Below are 6,000 nucleotides of genomic sequence, written 5' to 3'. Positions count from 1 at the left end.
AGTACTAGACGAGAGATCAGAGTAAAGCAGCAGAAACTTGCGGAAGCAGTAACACTGGATAGCTACAAATAGGAGCTGTAAAAGTTTACTATAATATCTTAAGTTTGAATACTAGAAGGGTTAAGCGGGTTACTGCAAGTAATGATCCCCAAATAGTTAGAATTGATTGCGGCTATGAGCTTTGATGGTTCTAAAGCGGATGAGGAAATTATCATTGATGCGTAATTGGATTTAGATGATGAGAGAGTGCAAGTTGTCGTGTTTGAGAGATGAGTACCATGATGTTTGATCATAGTGACCTTGGATTTAGATTGAGATTTATAATGATTGGTTTTGAGAAACGAATGTGAAAACCATTAAATTGAAATGCTGATGTGGTACTAAGATTGGTTTGAGGGAACCCGTGACGGGTGGTAAACTCCAGTTTTTAGGAGAGGTGCTGTCAAAATTTCTCGAGAATTTGAAAGAGTGTTGGTTATAGTTTCGAGAATGACCTTTGATTTGAATAACTTTAACAAAAGGGATGTGTTTCAAATGCTTTTATAGATTATTAAAGGAAGCCAGATTCTTATGATTTTGTTAGCTTGTTATTCCAAACTCATTTGATTTTTAGAAATGAAAGGGGTTTTTGATTTATGAGTCAGAGACTTTACAACAGCAAGTCATATAGAAATTCGAGGGATTTAGAATAAGAAAGTAAGTTTGGAGGTTATGCTTGGCGTTGAACTGTGATTAGAGGAATTGGCTTGGCAGAGAGAAAGGATAGTGATGGAGTATGATTAAGGTGTGGTGATGATCTTTGATTGATTACAGTGATGTGGAATGATGGCTATGATTGACGATGATGGCAATATTATTGATGACATGACTTGAGATTTAATAAGGTGTGAGTTGATGAGACGATAAAGGTAAGGAACGAGGCTGTTGGTCTGCGTTGAACGAATGACCGAGACCTCAGAGAAATAGAAATCAGAGCGTGGTTGCGGAAGTGCGCAGAGTAAAAGGACATTGGAACTGTTATGAGTTGGATATAAAGGCAGACTACGCTCGCGTACTCGCAGTGATGGATGGAATTTTCGAGGGCGAAAATTTCTGTTAGGGGGTAGAATGTAATACCCGGTCTAACCGAAATTAATTAAATAATAAGTTAAATAGGAGCGAATATGGTTGGAAGATTTGGCAATTAGAATTTGATGATTTAAATATGATATTTGGATTCAGTGAATTTTTCCGAGTCGAAAAACATAGTTTTCTGCGTAAAAGCGTGCAGTGAAATTTTGACCGGCAGTACCGGCTGAGACCTATCTGGTACTGCAGTTGAGAAAATTGATTATGAGTAAATAAGATTAAGAAATGAGGAATTATAATTAGAGGAGGTAGAAATATTTGAAGTGCGATTTAGAGCGCTAATCTTAAAGGTTTTGGTCCAAAATTGGGCCAACGGACAAAAATAAGTGAACCGGGCCTAAATGGGCCCAAGACCCAACATATATAAACATTAGTTATGAGTATTTCAGCTCATTTTACCCTAAAAGGAAGGGTTGGGGCGCTGAATTGAGAAGAGAGAAGAGAAGAGAGAAAACCTAACTCTCTTTGATCTTCAAACCACCATAACTTGAGCTACGGGGCTCCGATTGACGAGCCGTTTATGGTCACGCGTCGCTCTTCTCATCCTCTACAATTCTATCTAAGTTTTGTGGTGAGTATTCCATTCACCTCTGCCCAATTTTCAAAATTCCCCACTGTTACATGTTTTTGGGTAGTTAGTGTTGAAATCTTGTGATTTTGGGTGTTTAGGGATACTCCAACATGGATTCTAAGTGGGTTCTATCCCTACTTCATATGGGCTGAGGTAAGAAGTGCTCAAACCCTTGTGATTTGTCATTTTTATGAGCCTTAGGTTGATGTATGTATGTGAAATTGGTTATGTTAGTGTATTTGGTGATTTGATGCACAATTGGGAGGTTGGTGTTGCTTGTGGAGCTTTGATGAGGCTTGGAGCTAAGGGTTGGTGGAGACTTCCATAGAAGAGGCTCAATTGGTTTGGCTACAAGAGGTACGATTTAAGTTTCATTTAAGTACTGTGTGGTGTGATGAGAATTCCTAGGCTAGATGCCCCTAGGATTAAGTTTGGATTATGTAAATGGTTGGTGCTAATATGCATAGTTGGTATGTAATGTGAATTAATGATTGGGTTAAAAATTGTGTGGCCTTGTATGCTTGGTGTATTGAGAATTTGATGTATTGGGTAATGAGTATTGATTTGTGGTTTATGTATTTAAATTGTGAACTTGGGCCGGAGGCCGTGAATCTTGGGCCGGAGGCCAGAAAGAGATAAGAAAGGTAAGTTGATGTGTCCATTGTATGATGACACAGGTGATTGGATGAATTTCAGATAATGAATATATGAATGATTGGGTTGATTATTGAATAATAAGGTTTGAGGAGTTGAAGTGTGGAATTTGGTAATTTTGGGTGAAGTTGTATAGATGAGGTATGTTTGGGTTTGGTTGAGGTATGTTATGTGGTCATATATGTGATCATGATTATTGATGCCTTGATGGTATGATGATGCATGAGAGATATGTATGTTGTGATATATGCTTGAGTAATGATTAAGGTTGATTTGTAGGTGAAACCATGTGATAGTGAGTATGATGTTGATTATGTATAATGATGATTGATTGGAAATAGTATTGTTGGAAATTGGGATGAGGAAGGATGTATGACATGTTAATGTGTTTGTAATTTAGCCATTTGTTTGAAATGGGTAAAAATGGTTATATGGCGGTTTTGTGAATTGTGGTAATGTGTTAGAGTATGAGTTGAGGAGGCTTAATGTCGATTTTGATATACTTTGATTGATTTCAAAGAAAAGGGATGAAATTGGCATGTTTTGGTTGATTTTGAAAGGAGTTGGAAATTGCTTGTTTTGAAAATGGCACTTTACGGTTTTGAGTGAAAATATGGTTTTTAGACATACTTTGATGGGATATAACTTGGACTGCGGATTTCTGTTTTGTGCCAAACTTGTTTAAAAGTGAAATTGGATCCAGGATATCCATGCCTTTCGAAGAACGGGCGAAAAACGATTTAAAATGAGAAAGTTATGTCCGTCGGAAGATTGGGGGTTGAATCTGTGAATCCTGCAGCTTTTAACTTAGAAAATTTTTAGCAGAATGACCCTCCACGCGTAGGCGCACTTGGCGCGTACGCGTTGTTCTTCAAGAAGGCACCATCCACGCGTGCGCTGCACCCAATGCCCAGCCATTTTCCCGAGAGTTGTGCCAGAGTTGTGCCAGTTTTGTGTCTGGGTTGCAAATGCACCCACGCGTACGCGCGGCTGACGCGTACGCGTCGTCTGGCTGTGTTTCAATCCGCGCGTCCACGTGTATGACGCATACGTGTCGATGAGCTTTGTGGCCATCCACGCGTGCGCATGAAGTACGCGTGCGCGTGGCCCTGATTTCATGCCAAAGTTGATTTTTTAGTTTTAAAAGCCAAATCTCATACTTCTAAGCCTCCAATCTCACCCCTTATGTATTAAATCTTTATGATATGCCTAGCAATTAGGAAGGATCTAGGGGATGTGGTAACTTGCGAATGAAGCAAGGAGATAGTTATGATCAATGATGATCAAAGATGATTATATGAGATATGGAGGATGACAGTGGAAGTACCGTGTATGCCATGAGCCGAAGGGCTATATTTATTGATAAATGGCTGGTTCTTGATTGAACCATGAGCCGGATGGCTGAGTTATTGCCGGGTTACGGCAAAGCCATTATTGATTATGGCTAAGTATAAATGCATATATGATTAATGAATGAATGTGTTAAATGGATAATAATGGAAAATGTTGAAATGTGATATGTGAACACGGGTAGTAGGCAGTGGCGTTGTCCACTTGCTCCGAGTATGAGAATGTTTATGATAAATGAGTTTAATTATGGAGTTTTGAATGAACGTATTTGTGATACCTGGGTAGTAGTAAGGGGTGGTGGTTCGTTCTGCTTACTCCAGGTTAATGTTTGAGATTTGATAACAATTAGGATTGCTTTTAAACTGAACGAATGTATATTCTGAGATCCTGGGCAGTAGCAAGGGTTGTGGTTCGTTCCACTTGCTCCAAGTCAGAGATTGTGACGCCTGGGTAGTAGCGGCAGTAGTGGTGAATCCACTCGCTCTCCAGGTTGAGCTTTTGAATACCCGCCTGGGTAGTAGCCGCAGTAGTGGTTATTCCACTGGCTCTGGGTTGAGCGGGTAGTAGCAAGGGGGTTGTAGCTCAAGCCTGCTTGCTCTGCAAGGGGTGTTTCTGTCCAATGGTTAGCTACCAGGACATGTCGGGTTGGCTATATAACCGACAGATGATATCATCAGCCATAGGACATGCATACATCATTTGCATATGTTTAAATTGTTTAGGTTTGCCTATTTGTTTTGGATTTCTACATCATATATGCTATGTTAACTGATTATGTGCTACTTGTTCTACTTGTACCTTATTTGTGTATTACTTGCCTGTATTGCTTGTGCTTGTACAACTGAGAGGCCCCTCATGCTGGTGTCGGTGGATGTTGAGGGCTGTTCTTGATGAGATAATTTGAGCTCCCTGGGTAGACGCAGTGATGTGGTTTCACTAGCTCCAAGCGAGGGTATGATGTATTGATACAAAATTACTGAGGTAGAATAACTAGTGATGGTTTTGTTTATGATTCTGAGTCTGATTCGTGGAAGAGTTAGCGAGTTGGGAAACATGTGAAACATGAATTAGTTTTAGCACTCCTTTATGACAGTTGCCTATTCATGGATTAGCGAGAACCTAGGATGGATAATTGTTAAAGAAGTTTAGGATGCTTAGTGAGTTTTTATTGCAGTGCATTGTATTTATTTGGCACTTTTACCGTACTGGGAACCCATGGGCCCAGGGTTCTCATTCCGTATATATCTCTTATTTTTCAGATACAGGTCCAGGTGCTCAGAAGTGAGCTATGGTTCGTCTGAGAAACGGCGAAGATCTTTATTTTCTCTACTTTGTGTTTTGCTTAGAATCTCTCTACCTTTGTTTTGAAAAGATTATATTATGTATTGAACTCTTTTGAACTTGCCTATAGAGTCTCTCATGTTTCCTTTGGGAGAGATTAGGATATACTGTTGTCAACTACTTTCATACTGTACCCTAGCCGGCCTAAACTTCGCGGGTTGCGACTAGTGGCTATTTACTTATGTTATATATATCTATCTGTTATCTATCTCTTAATCTCCTTTATGCCTTGTCTGTATATCGCTTTCGCCTTCACGTTTTATCTTTTTGTTGTCGAAACGTGAGTGATACATCTTCGCGATTTTTTTTACTCTTTTCAGGCTTCTCGATTAATACTCCTTTCGAATTTACTTATACTTATATATTAAAAATCCACCTGAGAGTCGTACCACCGTAATATCATTGACTTATTATTTAATTAATTTCGGTTAGACCGGATATTACATCAATGAAATATAACAAATAATATTACAAGAAATTGCAAACCTAGAAAATGTATTATAACTTTAATTTGAGATTCTCTTTAATAATAAAAAAAGTATTGAAAATTTGCATATACTTCTAGATAAAAGACAAATAATAAATAAAGTTATAATATTTGTGATTTTGTTTTTGACTTTGAAGTACTTAAAATTTTTTACTTATTTTTTTTAGATATTAAAATGTTATAAAGATTAAATTTCATTAATCAATGTAGATTTTAACATGTAATTAAAAAATAAGTAGAACAACAAATTAAAGTTGTTTCATTTTTTAGATTTGCAATTGTTTTGTAATATTATTTGTTTTATTTCATTATATGTTATATGTCAATGAAGTATAACAAATAAAATTACAAGAAATTATAAACGTAGAAAATGTATTATAACTTTAATTTGTGACTCTCCTTAATAATAGAAAAAATATTGAAAGTTTGAAGATATTTTTAGATGAAAGACAAATAACAAATAAAGTTA

This window comes from Arachis hypogaea, chromosome 1 (assembly GCF_003086295.3).
Source record: "Arachis hypogaea cultivar Tifrunner chromosome 1, arahy.Tifrunner.gnm2.J5K5, whole genome shotgun sequence".
Lineage (NCBI taxonomy): Eukaryota > Viridiplantae > Streptophyta > Magnoliopsida > Fabales > Fabaceae > Arachis > Arachis hypogaea.
This window is presented reverse-complemented; position numbering follows the sequence as displayed.